The sequence below is a fragment of the Saccostrea cucullata genome, unplaced genomic scaffold (assembly GCF_032062105.1).
Source record: "Saccostrea cucullata isolate Sc308-1 unplaced genomic scaffold, CSIRO_AGI_Scuc_v1 ctg2241, whole genome shotgun sequence".
NCBI classification, from domain to species: domain Eukaryota; kingdom Metazoa; phylum Mollusca; class Bivalvia; order Ostreida; family Ostreidae; genus Saccostrea; species Saccostrea cuccullata.
Window position 1 is genome coordinate 162671 of NW_026922747.1, and position 17327 is coordinate 179997.

The following is a 17327-nucleotide window of genomic DNA, read 5'->3' on the forward strand; positions in this document are numbered from 1 at the left end:
TATTCCCTAGTCCATAGCTTTAAAAAGAATTTATAATTCGTCCGAACAAATTTTTAGTTTATCCAAACGAAATTCTAATTCGTCCGAACAAATTTTTAATTTGTCCAAACATATAAAAATATTTTTAAATATTTTTTACCTGGCCCTCCAGCGGCGCCGTACTATTACCCCCTCCCTCCACCCCCTCAAAAAAATGTATCAAGGAATTAAAAGGCAATTTCTGTCAAACTTTACCTGCAATGTATGTTGAAAAAAATAACCATGTGAATAGGAATGAAGCCAATAAATCGATCTTTCTCTAAAATGGTGACAATATCAAAAAAGGAAGAATATAACTATAAAGCTTAATCAAATTGAGACAAAATTTTGAAAGGGAAATTAGGCTATTTTTTTTTAGCATATAGTTATTTCTCTCCATAGAATCAATTTTATTGATTTAAAGATGACAGTTGATCTTGAACCAACATTTATTTAAAACAAGTAAAAACAAGTACTCAATTTCCATCTACAACATAGGGGACGTACCTTAAATTTCCTGTGAATTCCTTAGGTCTACATGTAGCTGGACCAAAAAATAATTGTTATTAGTAACACCTGGCTTGTATTTACTTAAGGAATGTTTTTCAGTTTTGTATGAGTTATTGGAGTGTGAATCTCAAAGACTTGTCACGTAGGCATATTTCATGAAGCTAGCGCTTCATGAAAAATATGCCTACGTGCAAGTCTGTGTGATTCACACCCCAATAATTCACACTTAACTGAAAAAACATTCCTTATATTTACATTTCATATGTTTGAAAGCAACTAAAATATGCTAAATATTTGAATTTTTCGCTGCCCTATATCGTTGCACTTTAACTAACGTCGCTGGAGCCTCATTGTGACGTCACGTTAACGCACGTCTCTCCGTGTATATTTCTACCCTTGAGTATACACGAAAATGATTTTCAAATCAATTTCACAGTAAGCTTACTAGAAAAACACAGCGAATGTAAATATTTATAAATGATAAGCATTAAGTAAACAAGAATAAAGTAAATTATAAATGATTTATTCAAGTTTATTATTTTTCATAGTATGTATAATTTAATATATTTACAGGTAACGATTTTAGTTTGAAGTCTCTCACAATGAATCTCGACAACACGAAGTCTCTTCACGGATCATCAAAGTCACAACAAAGCCCCGCCCCCTTGTAGTGTATTTGGGGGTGTTTTTAAAATTGTAATTGGGATCGGGCTCGGGCGTCCATCGATCTCTCTCTTCCCGCGTTTCCGCCAAGCTGGGTGCAGGCTATGAATTTCAGAGCTCCTTGATTTTGTAAAATATCCAATCAATTGTTTATAATCAATATATTATTTTTATCCAAAGTGATTTGATCGTCTTTATACAATTAGGAAATCACTTTGTTGACGTCGCCGGTAGGATTTCTGACGGTCTTGCGAGACTGAAGCGGTGCTTAAGGACACCGCGTGGTCAGGCCACTTGCAGGTGATTATGTTTTAATTATTTCGGCGGAATGGAATCAGGTTGAAGTTGTGAAATTTGCTAGAAGTCAGTGATTTAGATATGTATTTTCTTGGTGAATCGATTTCTGTCTGGTTTATAATGATTTTGTGAACAATTAGTGTTTTAGGGCAGTAGGTCATGCCAATTTTTTATATGTTGTCAGTTGTCCTGGAGTTATGAGTGAAAAGAAAAGGCTATTTGGTCGAGGTAAGGAGTCCCGAGCGCATGAGTGGTATGGGTGTCCTGGGGAGCAAGGTAGCTAGGCCGGGTGGTTTGACAGGGGCCCAGGGGCAGTATTCTAATGCACGGGGTGACTCTCAACCTGACAGGGAAGGCCAACTTTTCAGGCTAACTCAATTTAGATCACCAGTGTTATGTATTCCAAGCAGCAGCGGGGGTGAGAGTAAAACAGCTATTGGGGAAGTAGATATAAGTCCCTCACCCTGGGTAGTAGTGACAGGTCTCAAATGAGGACAACTGGGGGTGGACCACATCAGAGCTCGGGGGTTACTCCGAGCAATGATCAGGTCCTGGCTTGGTTAAAGGGAGTTTAGACCCATTAGCCCAACTGAGCCAGATCCTGGTAGGGAAGTCAGGGGGTAGCCACTCCCTGGAATCTAGTGTAGGGGAGGAAAACAGGAACACTGCAGTGAGCAGGCATAATGTACCCTCATTGAATAGCCCCACATGAAACCCCGGGTCGGGTGGTTTGACTTGTGTAACTAGTGTACCCAGCAGCACCCAGGTTACATGTACAAGCACTAGTGTAGTCTTCTCACATGGGGGTCAACCTGGGCAGAGGAATAATGAAGGGCAGTGTAGAGTCTTGTTTTCAGGTGGGTATGGTGGTAACCCATTGAAGGTTTCCCCTGGCCAAAGTGTTGGCCAGGGGAATAGGGGTCATCATCCTTCAATCATTAGGACTCAATCACACACCAATAAGGGAGCAGTGTCCTGGAGGGAGCCCCTGTATAATTTTGAAGGTCCATTAACTCGGGTTAGGTCAGATTACGCTATGCCTCAGGAGGCGTACAGAAATATAAGTAGGGAATCCCCTGGGACTCAGAGTCACTCATGCTTTGCATCGGGGCAGATTTGTGTTAAGGGTTGGATAGGCACGGAGGTTGTGCCAGTTGTTAGTTTGGCGAGTCCAGTTGTGGAGTTTAGACCAATAGATAGTTATATTTCGGGTTCAGCATGCGGTAGGGAAAATACTTCTCTTGAAACTCCCGTAAGACTACAGGGGTAATCTCCCAATGATTCCTCAAGGTCAGGCCGAAATATCCCAGCTGAGGCCAAGAGTCTCACGTACACTGGTGACCTTGAGTGGGGCTTGTTCTATGCGAAATTTAGAACGTTAGCTAGATACTATGGATGGGATGACGACGAAAGTCTATTGGCTCTAAGTGTCTCCGTGGAGGGACCAGCACTGAGATACTTCTACCTGCTCTCCTCACGGGGTAGGCATATGACTTTTCAGGAGATAGCATCTCGATTTGAGCAACGGTTTGGTAAGGGTATATCTCAGTCCGCGTTGCAGGTGGAGTTTAACTCCCTGACTCAAAGGACTGATGAGAGTCTAGAGCTATACATTATGGCCACCAACTCCATTCCAAAGTTAAAAGAATCAATTAACCAGAAAGTGAATGAATCTCTCAAGGTAGACATCAGTAACCCAAAAAAAATATTCTGCAATTCTTCACAATCTGATACGGATATAGAATATTTAGAAACAACTAACACATCTCAACAAGAAACGGCAGGGAAAGAAACCTCTATTGCAATATCCGATCCAGTGGAACCTTCCGAGAAACCAAAAATATCAGAAGAAAATGTTGCCATTTTTAGGACACTCCGAAAACTTCATATTAAACTCCAAAGAACTAAAAACCATGCCGCATACCTGAATAAATGCCAGCAACAGGACCTCATACCAAAAACACTGAGAACCAAAACTATTCCACAAATTCCAGATAGTAATGCTTTATTTCTCCTTAACTGGGAGGAAGCACACCTTAATTTTAGCCGCAGACTCATCCGCTTACTTTATGAATATTGGAATACGAGAATTGATACGATTAATACACAGATACTTGATTTAAAATCCCAGCTTAAAAACAAAGAAAACACTAACGAAATGGAACATATAAACAATCTATTAACTGCAATTCCAAACTTTATGAAGAAGAATTAAGCCGATAAGGAATCAACAAAAGCATTCAAGGACAATAAAAATCCCAGTAATTGTTAACCCCCCCCCCCTTTGTGTAATTGACGAATTGGAGCAAGGATCTGCATACCTTCACATTTCGTCTGAATGAATTTTATCATAAAACTACTTTGAACTCTTAAATATTCTAAAGAAACTAGCTTTGTTTATATTAAAACATGTTAATTATTTTAATGTAATTTTACTAACAATTATTATCCTCCATAAAATAGGACTATTCAGAAGTAGAAATTTTTGAAACCAAACTACATTTTATGTTATCTCAACATTTATAGGAAATGTAATGTAATTTTATGCACTCTATAGGCCTATACATGTACAAACCATCCGTATTTTTTCCATTGTGACGTCACAGTCTACCGAAACAGCTTGATGATGCAACAGAAGAATAACAATCCACACAATTTATGGACGATTTTATTAATCTTAAAACAATAATGTTGTTTACTGACTAAATTTTAAGTCATAAAAACTTTAGAGGAAACGTAAATTGATCATATCTTGTATATAAGTACCATTGTTAAGCAAGTCCGCATTTCATTTTGTATATAGCAACGCCATCCGCATTTTTTGTATATAAAGCAACGTCATCCGCATTTTTTACTTCAGTAGATTATTTTACATGCTTGATTGTTCTGATGACGACCGTCACAGGTCGAAACCGGTCAACAAAATAAATTTACTGCTGCATTCTCACGAAGTGTTGGTGATCTGTTTTTTTTGTCCCCCGCTTTCGCAAAAGCGAGGGGACATTAAATCTCATTCGTCTGTCCGTCGGTCCGTCTGTCTGTCCATCGGTCCGTACAGTTGAGAGGTACATTGTGCATTTTACGGAAGGTGCGGGGTTATAATTTTGCTTTGTGGGGTTATTAATAGTACAGTGGTGACTTGAGAGGTTTCATTAGGAATTCAAACAAATGGTATATTGTGGGGTTAAAGGTCTATATTTGTGGGGTTAAAGATCTATATTTGTGGGGTTAAAGATCTATATTTGTGGGGTTAAAAATAAATTATTTAATATCAAGTCAACTTTACGGGCAACTAATTATAAGTACTTAAAATTGTTACTGTTTATCTGAAGAACTTAGAACGGATATTGCAATAACTTTTTTCAACTACTACCTAGCGGTAACAATGCAAAAAAATGTTTTATTTGAGGATAACTGTTGCATCAAAGTAAATTAACCCATCATGTTTTCACATAAAGATGAAAGACAAGGATATTCCAGAGAGTGTTAAACAAACAACCCCACTATGCTATATAGAAATAACAGACAACACTAACCCCATAAATTATAAGACAAACAACCCCAGTGTGTACTCTTATAAAGATAACAGACAACACTAACCCCATTAAGTGTTTGGACAACAACCCCACTATGTATTCTTATAAAGATAATAGACAACACTAACCCCATCAAGTGTTTGGACAGCAACCCCACTATGAACTATCATAAAGATAATAGACAACACTAACCCCATTAAGTGTTTGGACAGCAACCCCACTATGTACTCTCATAAAGATAATAGACAACACTAACCCCATAAAGTGTTTGGACAGCAACCCCACTATGTACTATCATAAAGATAATAGACAACACTAACCCCATAATGTGTTTGGACAACAACCCCACTATGTACTCGCATAAAGATAATAGACAACACTAACCCCATAAAGTGTTTGGACAGCAACCCCACTATGTACTATCATAAAAATAATAGACAACACTAACCCCATAAAGTGTTTGGACAGCAACCCCACTATGTACACTCATAAAGATAAAAGACAACACTAACCCCATAAAGTGTTTGGACAACAACCCCACTATGTACTCTCATAAAGATAATAGACAACACTAACCCCATAAAGTGTTTGGACAGCAACCCCACTATGTACTCTCATAAAGATAATAGACAACACTAACCCCATAAAGTGTTTGGACAGCAACCCCACTATGTACTCTCATAAAGATAATAGACAACACTAACCCCATAAAGTGTTTGGACAGCAACCCCACTATGTACTCTCATAAAGATAATAGACAACACTAACCCCATAAAGTGTTTGGACAGCAACCCCACTATGTATTTTCATAAAGATAATAGACAACACTAACCCCATAAAGTGTTTGGACAGCAACCCCACTATGTACTTTCATAAAGATAATAGACAACACTAACCCCATAAAGTGTTTGGACAGCAACCCCACTATGTACTTTCATAAAGATAATAGACAACACTAACCCCATAAAGTGTTTGGTCAGCAATCCCACTATGTACTGTTATAAAGATAAAAGACAACACTAACCCTATAAAGTGTTTGGACAGCAACCCCACTATGTACTCTCATAAAGATAATAGACAACACTAACCCCATAAAGTGTTAGGACAACAACCCCACTAAGTACTCTTATAAAGATAATAGACAACACTAACCCCATAATGTGTAACAACCCCATTATGTTCTTATATAGATTAAAGATAACATTAACCCCATAAAGTGTTAGACAAGAACCACAATATGTTCTGATAGAAAATATTAGACATCTTAGTAACCTCAGAGTGTTAAACAAACACCCCGCTGTATTCTCATGTAACAGATACCAGTAACCATATGAATTTAAGTGTTTGAAAACCCCAGTATGTTCTAATATCAAAAAAACTCTACCAGGGACTGGTAATAAAAGAACAAAAACCCCCACTATGTTCAATCGCAACTTCTCGAGCCTTTCTGACTAGCTGACAAATGACCTCGAATGTATTAGTTAGACGCCATGGCAACAACCCCCCCCCCCTTTTCATGATCTTCGAAATAAATGCATGAAGACCTTTTATCTGTGGAATATGGAGTTTAATTTTATTCAATGCTATGATATTACATAAAACTTACTATAAAAGGGACTTCTTACTTCCTCTATCGAAAATTTGAAAAAAACAAGAAAAACATAACCTTTAACATCAGGTGATGTTAATACATTCGAGGTTGTTTTTCCGAACTCTGACGGAAAGACCCTGAGTGAGATGATACAATTGCCAGTACATCATATCCTTTTTTTTTTACTATTAAAAATACCAAACTATACTCATAATACTTTTTCCTATTTTGATAACATACTTGAAAATTTGTTTTAAATATTTTTCAAACTATTTTTTAATTGGATAATCTCTTTATCTTAACTGTTTTTTCTAATGGGAATTTTTCCTTTGAATCTGCTGGTGCATGAATTTGAAGTGTACATTATGCATCAAAAGCATACATAATTTCATTGTAAATTAATAATAATAAATAAAAGAGATTATCCTGATTTTTTAAAAAAAGATTTAATCAAACTTTTCAGTTACTCGACAAGATGAACACAGATAAGAAACATGTCAATAAATGTAGAACACAGAAAAAAACCCTCAAAATTTGAGACAATCTTCATAAATGTAAAAAACAAGTATATAGTGAGTTGTCAAATAACTGTAAAACTTGCATGTTGTTGCTACTTATTTCAAACAAAATATATTAATTTAAATGAAGTTTTAAGAAAAAATGTGTAGTCTAATATCTCATCATTTTGCATTTTAAAATTGATATTAAAACAAAAATAACGATGTACATCCTTTTGGAAAATATACTCAAACTTACAGCTGCACCCCCACTCCCATCCCCTAAAATAAAATGAAAAAAAAAAACAACAACAGGCAATTGATTAACAATTTTCAAAAAAATAAAAATCAAACAACATAAATGTACATTTCAGTTTCATAATTATTTCTCACATTTAAAATGAGATCGCTAATTAAAAAAGACGAAAACTATGACTGTTTCTTAATGTATAGAAATTCACCATGACGAATGCAGTGTTCATAAAAGATCCTTTTGTCTTAAAGCTGAACACTACTCATAAACATAAGTAATCAGAGATTACATAGCTCAATTCAAAAAATGATTACTTCAAGTAAGAAACGGTCTCACATTTAACTAATAATCAAGAAGTTAATTTAAGGTTTCCAGTAACTTGAGAATAGACATCCAAATACTTGAAACTAGTTGCCCATCAAGAAAATGTCATTCAATCCACGACCCCTGAAAATGTTATCTTTTTAAGATCAACTATCAAAAATCGATTCATCTTCTTTTTCTGAAAAGTAATTCAGGTCCTAAATGTCGCCGTCTGGAGAAGACAATGGCAAGAATGAATACGGATTGTGCTTGTTCTTCTGAAAAGTCTTTCATTCATACTTCATGTATACCTGTCAAAAAAAAAATACAGTAAAATATATTTCTAAATGATAATGTTCAATTTTTTTTTTACAGGCAGGGGATGACAAATCCCATTGCCTGACGTCCGGGGCTAGTGAATTTTAGGGTTGGGCAAGTGAAATTTTATCAACCACTTGCCCGTGGGCAAGTGACTTAATCAATTATCAAAACTAAAATCAATATCTATGCCAATGTTCTACTCAGTATTTTTTATATATAAATTTTTAAATACAGTATAATTTAATGGTAGGGCAGGCAAAAATTCAGGTAGGGCAAGTGAATTTTGACCATGTACTTGCCTTTGGGCAAGTGCCTTAAAAATCCATTTGTCAGCCCCTGACAGGTTATGTTTTAATTTATTGTAAAATAATATTGTTGTCTTGATTTTATGGGCACTTATAACATGTACTAACCATCAATCTGAATGTCTTTGATAGTTGCTTTCCTTAAATTTGTGAACTATATTCAGATCACAAATTGTGTGTTCAAGTCATAGGTTTGTTCTTTCAACTTTATGAATGTCCGACGCCTGCTGGTGTTGCTGCAAAAATAGAGCGGCCTAGATCATCAAAGTTCCACTTATGTTCACTTTCAGTATCTGAACTCTACAAAGGAATAAAGAAGCAAATGTTTATTTATATCACATACAAAAATTCCGAGTTACTATTAAATTAAAATTATAATAATATAATAATAATATATGAATTTATAAAGCGCTAAATATTAATAATATAACTCTAAAGCGCTGTACAATAAAACGCAAGTAAACATAATTTAAAAGCTATGAAAACTTATATAAAATATTAACCAATACTCATATATGTGTTCGAAATTATAACATTAAAATACTACAAATTACATACAAAATACAATTACACCATCAATAAAACTCAATAAAAGAACATCATTTGTAATTTATGATTTGCTGCTAAAAATTGAGCACCTAAAACTTAAAAAGCTATCCTATAAAAGTGCGTCTTTAATTGTCTTTTGAAAATATCCAGGGACTGGGCCTGCTTTTTATCATTAGGAAGGTCGTTCCACAAAAATGCTGCTGCCCAGCCAAGTCGACGTTCTCCATATGTCTTCGTCCTGATGTTAGGAACAACTAACCGTGATGTTGACTCAGATCGCAGTGATCTGGTAGGCTTGTATTCCATTATAAGATCTTTGATATACGATGGAGCCAACCCGTGTAAGGATTGGTAGACATATGTCAAGATTTTATATTGTGGACGAAAAGAAACAGGTAGCCAATGAAGATCAGCTAGGATAGGTGTAATATGCTCCCGTTTCGATGATCTTGTAACTAAACGAGCTGCCGTGTTCTGGACTTTTTGAATCCGGTCTAGTAAGGCCTTTGACACTCCATATAGAAGGCAGTTCCCATAGTCCAGCCTGGCAGTGATAACGGCATTCACCATGGTCTTGCAGGCTTCTTTTGTAAGAAAGCGCCGTATTCGTCCAATATTGCTTATTTGAAAATAGCATGACTTGACGACCGAGGATACCTGTTTTTCCATAGTAAGGTGTTGATCGAAAAATGCACCTAGATTTTTTACACATGGCACGCTTTCAATGATATTATCACCAACTTTTAGTTGTAATGTTGGCAGATACTTCTGGTGTTGCTTTGTGGAGAAGATTATTAGCTCGGTCTTTTCTTGGTTTAGTTTGAGTAGGTTTGATGTCATCCATGAACCAATTTCACTAAGACACGCTTCAAGTCGAGAGAAGTAATTGTTCCAATTTTCCAGTGGTCTTATGATCATGTAGATTTGTGTATCATCTGCATAGCAGTGATATATCATTCCATGGCGGTGGCATATGATTCCAATGGGTTTGGAGAAGAGGCAATACAATTTCGGTCCGAGTACAGATCCTTGGGGGACACCAAAAGGCAGCTGTCTAGACTCTGATCGGACGGATCCAATTGTGACACATTGTTTTCTGTTCTTGAGGTAAGACTTGATCCACTCAAGAGGTCCATCACGGAAACCATAAGACACAGTTAGGCGTTGGAACAATATATTATGGTCAATAACATCAAAAGCAGCGGATAAATCCAAAAGGACAAGGACTGCTGAAGATTGTTGGTCTAGGGCTGTCACAATATCGTTGTGGACCTTGATGAGGGCCGTTTCCGTGGAGTGCCTGGGACGATATGCCGACTGAAGTGGATCGCGAAGAGAATTCGCATCCAAATGGGCATCAATCCTACGAGCCACAACTTTCTCCAATATTTTTGAGATAAAACTCAAGTTCGATACGGGCCGATAGTTTTTCAACACTTCCTTATCTAGTCCAGGTTTCTTAAGAAGTGGACGAACTATGGCCTCCTTCCAAGCAGACGGAAAAATTCCCTGATCGAGAGATGCATTAACAATTTCTGAGACAAGCGGTATTACCGGATCCAGGCACTTTTTCAGTAGCTTTGTTGGAATTGGATCCAGTTCGCATGATTTACTGGGTGCCTTCATTATTAGTGAACGTACTTCATCTTCAGTGGTACGTTCAAAAGCAGCTAATAGAGGCCCTTGATAGTATACGTCTGTGCCTAAATAGCTGTCTTCTTTTTCTGTTTTTTGTTTAAGTGTCTCTCTGATGGATGTTACTTTGTCTATGAAAAACGTTGAAAATTTATTTGCAAGATCTTCATCTGATGGTGATGTTGGTAGGGGACTCTCCTGATTCTTACCCATCAATAAATTCGTCACCCTAAAGAAGTTTTTCAGATCATATCTAAATTCCTGAATTTTAGTAGAATAGAATTCTTCTTTTGCCTTGTGTAGTAATTGGCCTGTTTGCTTACATTCCGCTTTAAAAAGCTGGTGGTGTATTTCCAGTTTAGATCTACGCCAACGTCTTTCCGTTTTCCGCTTCTGTTGTTTCGCTGTCCTGAGCTCGTCTGTGTACCACTCTGTGTTAGCTCTTATAAGAATTGACTTGCTAACAAGAGGCGCATGAGTGTTTAGAATATGCGAGAGGCATTTGTTGTACCCTTGTACTAAATGGTCAACAGACGTGTTCTCATTTCGTGCGGATTCATCTTGTAGTTGATTTTTAATATCTCTACTCATGTCATATATGTTGATATTCTTGAGCCTTCTAAACGTAATCTCTTTACGTTGATGTTGTGGCTTTCTGCAGTTGAACGTTGCATGTATAGCATAGTGGTCACAGCACAAGTTTCCTTTCACATCACTCAATGAAGGATTTTTGACTTGAGGACGTGAATATAGTATTTCACTAGATGATCGTGTGATAAGCAAGTCTAGGATATGTCCGTGAACATGGGTCGGCTCGTCCACGTGTTGTATAAGGTTGCGATCATCAAGGGATTGTAACAACCTGCTTGCCTCAGGATCACTACGATTGTCGACGTGAAAATTGAAATCACCAGTGATTACTAGGTCTTGGGGAAATATAGTATTCTGATCAAGATAGGTGTCCCATTCTGAGAAGAACTGACTGGTAGTTAAACCATTCACAGTAGAAGGTGGCGGTCTGTAAATGATACATAGATTCATTCTCATGTCTTCTATTCGGACTGTAACTTCTAGATGTTCGAATTGAGTGAAAATATCCGAGCTTGTGTTCAGAACGGTCACATCAATTCCCTTCTTAAAGACAAGAGCTATTCCACCACCACGGCGTCCACTGTTGCGATCTTGACGAATGATTTCGTAGCATGATGGTTTCAGTTCATTCACAACAGCTTCATCAACAGAGGAACCTAACCAAGTTTCAGTCAATGCGACTAAGTCAAGGTCCTCTGTAAGTATATAGTCACATATTGATAGTGATTTGTTTTTAACTGATCTGCAGTTAAGAGAAGACAATGAAAACAGCTTTGAACTTGGTCTTATGTTTTTCAATTTCACTTTCGTGAGTGTTTGAATTCTGTTTTCCGTACCAACTTTTCTTGGTTTACCATACGTAATGCGAGTGTTTATCTTACACACCGCATCCGTACCGTAGGAAGTGTTTAGGTCAAAGATCTTTGGTCTTGACAAATTTGAATCATTGCGACTGTTCGGATAATCATTTCTCTTTACTCGATTTTGAATCAATGTTGGGATTGGGAGAGCTTCGCATGGTTCATCAGAAACTTTCAAGGAAGATGAAGGATTCCTTAGTATATCATCGAAGATACACACCAGGTTATCTCCATTAACCCCCAGTTGATGTCCTTCGTATCTCAACCGCCCACCACAGACAGTGTGGATATGCCTGATGACCCTGCGTCCAGCCTTCGTCCCCCTTCTGAAACGAAAAGTATCCGTACGACCTGGTACACCAGCAACACATGGTCTTACAAAACACATCGTACGACAACTATATTTCTAAGTTGAGTACGAAAATATGTGGAACGACTTAAGACACAATGGAAACACAAGAATAAGATAACTCGTACCAGTAGAGCCAGAATAAAGTCACACAGAACATATATATCTAAAATGAGTACGAAAGTATATGGAACGACTTAAAACACAACAGGAACACAAGAACAAGATAGCTCGTACAAATAGAATTGCGATAAAGTCACGGTTCAATGAACCTAATAACCAAACATTATTTTAAAAAATTACTAAAAAAGCAAGGTTTTTGAGAAAAATGGAAATCTGCTCTTGATTAAAAAGGCTATTACAAAAATGCACAACAAATCTTAAAACTGGAACTACAGCAATAAAGGAGAAAACAAGCTAAATAGTCAGAGGTGGAGCTGCCATGTCATAGCGCTAACACACTCATTTATCACTTTATCACATTTATCATGAAAATTCATCGAAATTTATTTAAAGCATAGTTGTCATGTACTGTGAACTACTTTCTTATATTGGTAAAAGGTGAAAAAGTACAGTCAAACTTGTTTTAAGCTTTGGGAAGTCCAGAAACTAGCCACTTAACACAGGTGGCCTCTTATTCCAGTTTGCCCAAGAAGTAGCTAGTCAGTCAATAAATAAACAGCAATAACCACTACAGTTGATTTAATTAAACATGTCAATTTCACAAAACCTTTGTATGTGTGTATATATATATTAATCCATGCCTATTTAAAAAAAATATGAAATTAAAGAATTCCAAATTAAATTTTTAAGGTTTTGTGCATTTTTCTGTTCCTACAAAACAGTTCATAAGTGTTCAGAGTTCCAGAAACGCACCGGTCCACCGGGGATCCCCGGTGAACTTTGAATGGGACCGGTAAAATCTTAATTTTATTGGTCCAAATGTCCGATGGTTTTTTTTTTACAGACTGTATAACCTTTACATATAATCTTAACAAAATCATTTAATTCAATTGTCCTGACAATAAACAAATGAAAAACTAAAGGAATGAAAAAAAAAACGTCAGGGCATCGCCAGATCTCTTGTTTAAATAAAATGTAGACGTTGATTGTCTACTATAAAAAGCTACATATTAAAATAATAATTTCCATAAGTCTGGGAGGAAAAACAGTTTTAAAAACACTGTCAACAAATATTTTCCCTGATAAATATATGCACTCTGTAGTTCTGACTAGTAAAAAAAATGTGACAATCTACTTTCGTTTTGAAGGACGAATTTGCAGGGTTGCAAGAGTGCCTGCTATTTCTGCTTGATTACAGACAATTTGTTACCATTTATTATTTTCTCTATAATTTAATCTATTAGCATGATAATATTATACCAACTTCTGGATTTTTTTTAATGTATTTGATAGCATTTAAAATACAAGCGCGTTTTTCCCCTTTTCTAAAAATAGCGGATTGACTTGAATGTAGTAAAACGACAACAAATTCACTTAAAATCATCATTTTCATGATAAATTTGCATATCTTTATATCATTAGTACATATTTTTAACTGTGTGGAGGTTGTATAATAAATTTTAACTAGTCAGAAATATCGGGCGTTTTACCAGGCTTTTTAAAACGAGTTTGATATTTTACGTAATATTTTTCCTGGCACATAAAATACAAAAATCCAAAAGAAATAAGCCTGGAAAACAACATATTTTCCAAACAATCAACCAAGAGTTGTCATGTTGCAGATTTTATTTTTAAAAACATTTTAAAAATCTGTCAGAAAGGACATAATAAATTTATACGATGAATTAAGCGTTGGTCATCACACGCCTTCGGCGACGTCAAATCCTGCATACACAGGCCTTATACAAAATATTTCAATAATTTTTTTTTTTAAATCTGCCATCTTTTTATTTACACATATCATTTATTATATCGTTACAATTTCCAATCCTATAATATGTTAAATTTACATACAAAAAATTAATGTCCGGTAAATTTTACAACTGTCCGGTGAATTTTGAATATTTACAAGACAATTGTCCGACATATTTTTGACTAGTTTCGGGAACTCTGAGTGTTCTTTTGTAACATTCAAATCATTCAAGAAGAAATACATGTGCCTTACTACTATCTATTTTTTTAATAATAAAAAATATAAAAGCTTTAATTAAAAGACAGTTTAATGGTGAATTAAATAAAGTATAAAAATTTATATCAGTAAGTGTCAATAAAATTTATTTAAAAACTTCACTTTAATATGTTCAGGTAATGATCAGCAGTGTAACCCCCCCCCCCCCCTTTCACCATTAATCCTCGATCAACTACTTTGCTGAAGTTTTTAAAGTCTGGTAAATTTTTAATATTATTTTTATAAAGCTGTCGGAATTTCTATCTAACATACAGACACACACAAAAAATTATTCAATTGACCAAAGATTTGTATTAACGCAGTTTAAAATCATTCTACTACAACACAGGTGTCAAGTGCAGCAGAGCGTAACTAATCCCTATCGATCGTCTCCTGATGGTGAAATTCACGAGATAATCATGCTATACAAATCATTTGTTTTGACAAGAGTTGCAATTAGAGCTTCTACACGGAATCAAAATCTAACAGGTGTGAAAATACTGATAGACCTGTATTAGCTAAGTTACATACTCTCACTGTAAATTTTCAAAGTAATGATGAATTAATATATTGTAAATTACAAAATGAAGCTTTAACCTTGAATTTCTTTAAGTTTAGATATAGAAAAACTATTAATTGTGATTTAATTCTTTTAAATTTTCAATGGTCGATCTTGAAAAATAAGTACAAATTGATCTTACAGGACAATTATATTTTTTCCATTAACACAAAGAGAGTTATATATACGTATCTAAAGGTAATTTGTCTAATTTCTATAATAGGTGAATTTTTTTATCCGGCACATAATTACACAAGCGACTGTGTAAGCAATGTGACATATTGGGTATTTTAACAACTGATTAAAATGTCCTACACTCATTTTAAATAATAAACATTGATTGTCATTTATCAAATTGATATACCACTAAATTTTACAACCTAATTATACAACCCCATGTTGATTCCTACGAAGCCTACTTGATGCGAAAATTTATTGCAGTGACATTAATTCCATTTTTCCATTCTGATTTTTTCTCTATAGATTAAGGTACGATTACAAGAACATGTAAACAAATGTGTGAAGAGTAGATAAACAATTGGTACGTATCTAGAATGAATTGAGAGAGAGAGAGAGAGAGAGAGAGAGAGAGAGAGAGAGAGAGAGAGAGAGAGAGAGAGAGCAATTATACTACGAAACAGGATAAAATTAAAGCCAAAAATATTCAATTTTAAAAAATTTAAACACGGATGATTTAAAAATTAATCGGAAGGGGCGGAAGAGGCGTGAAAAATCCAGAGATTTTGTCTCCCGTCGGAAGAATCACAAGTATTTATGTTATGAGATATCTGCATGTAATTACCATACATATAGAGAAAATTCGAATTAAGAAAAAAACACGATCGTTTTTTAAAGTAAATAAGCCAAGTAGTACTCCAACACGGATTAAATTATGGAGATTTATTGACAGTTGGAGCATGTTATATGGAAAATTTAAATGGTTTGGATTTTTGTTGCAAAAAACGAGTGAAAATACGTACCAGGTGTGCTTTGCATGTATTGCACGTGTATAAATAATATTATCTTTTTTTACTGGCCAACGGGGCGACCCTCTTGCAGAAAACCACTAGCCCGACCCCCGGGTATCGGTCGATTTTCATTGCAGACCTCTGATTAAAAAAAGAACTATCAGTGCATTCATTATAATTTTTTTCACAAAAGCCCGTTTTCAATCGGTATGTGTTTATGTGGACTACAAGTGTCCTTTCCTTGACTTTAAATAAATTCTACAACTGCATAATGTACGTATGAATCATATCAAACAACTTACAAAGCTTTTTTTCAATGTGGTGCAATTAACAAAATAGTAAGACTTACTGCATGTGTTTCCGAATTTCCTCACTGCTAATCCAAACACAGCTAATTCCGTATTCTGCGCATGCGCAGTTAGTTTTAAATATATGCGCATGCTCAGGTATTCGGAACTCCTCGATTCAATTACCGAACTCCTCTAAACAGCAGATTTCTGAATGTCTGAGCGTTTTGGGCTAAGGACATGTCCAAAATTTGGACAAAGTCTTTGTGAGGTTAAATCTAATTTTAGGTTTTTCGACCTCATAGAGTAATTTTGAACGTAATTAGACCTCTTCATTATGGGGTTAACCCCACAGTACCCAAAAAACCCCACACTGCTGGAAAATACGTTAATTTTACCCCACAATGTACCTCTCGTAAGTCTGTCCGTCCGTCACTAAAACTTTAACCTTGCCCATAACTTTTGATTTAGTGGAGCTATAATTTTCATATTTCATATGTGTATTCCTTGTCATAAGACCTTTCTTTGGGTACCACCAAATTTGACCTTTTGACCTTGACCTTGGAGTTTCAACTACTTTTACTAAAAAATTCCAAACTTTTACTTTGGCCATAACTTTTGAATGGTAGGTACTAGGACTTTCATGTTTCACATATTTATTCTTTGTAACAAGACCTTTCAATGAATACCAAAAACTTTGACCTTTTGACCTTGACCTTGGAAAATTACGTACTTATGAAAAAACTATGTCCTTGACCATAATTTTTGAACGGTAAGGGCTACGGCTTTTATACTTTAAATATTTTATTGTTGTAAGAAGACCTTTCATTGGATACCAAGAACTTTGACCCTTTGACCTTGACCTTGGAGTTTTAACTCCTTTTTAAAAACGTTAACCTTGGTCAAAACTTTTGAACGGTAGAAACTAGGACTTTCATATTTTAAATATATGTATTCTTTATGGCAAGACCTTTCATGGGATACCAAAAACTTTGACCTATTAACCTTGACCCTAAAAATGATATCTTGCCCACAAAGATACCGAAAGCGGGGGACCACAATTCTTTGAATTTGCTTGTTACTTTTAGTTTATAAAGTTACAGA

General features: G+C 35.6%; 1 long non-coding RNA gene across 1 annotated transcript; it reads right to left on the reverse strand.

Annotated features, from left to right (window-relative positions):
- Positions 1-7197: 7197 nt before the first annotated feature.
- Positions 7198-16244, reverse strand: LOC134262330 (uncharacterized). Its single transcript, XR_009990997.1, has 3 exons — positions 15949-16244; positions 8403-8594; positions 7198-7979 (listed from the first exon to the last, which is right to left on the reverse strand). It is a non-coding gene; the product is annotated as an uncharacterized LOC134262330 (long non-coding RNA).
- Between the last annotated feature and the right edge of the window lie 1083 nt (positions 16245-17327).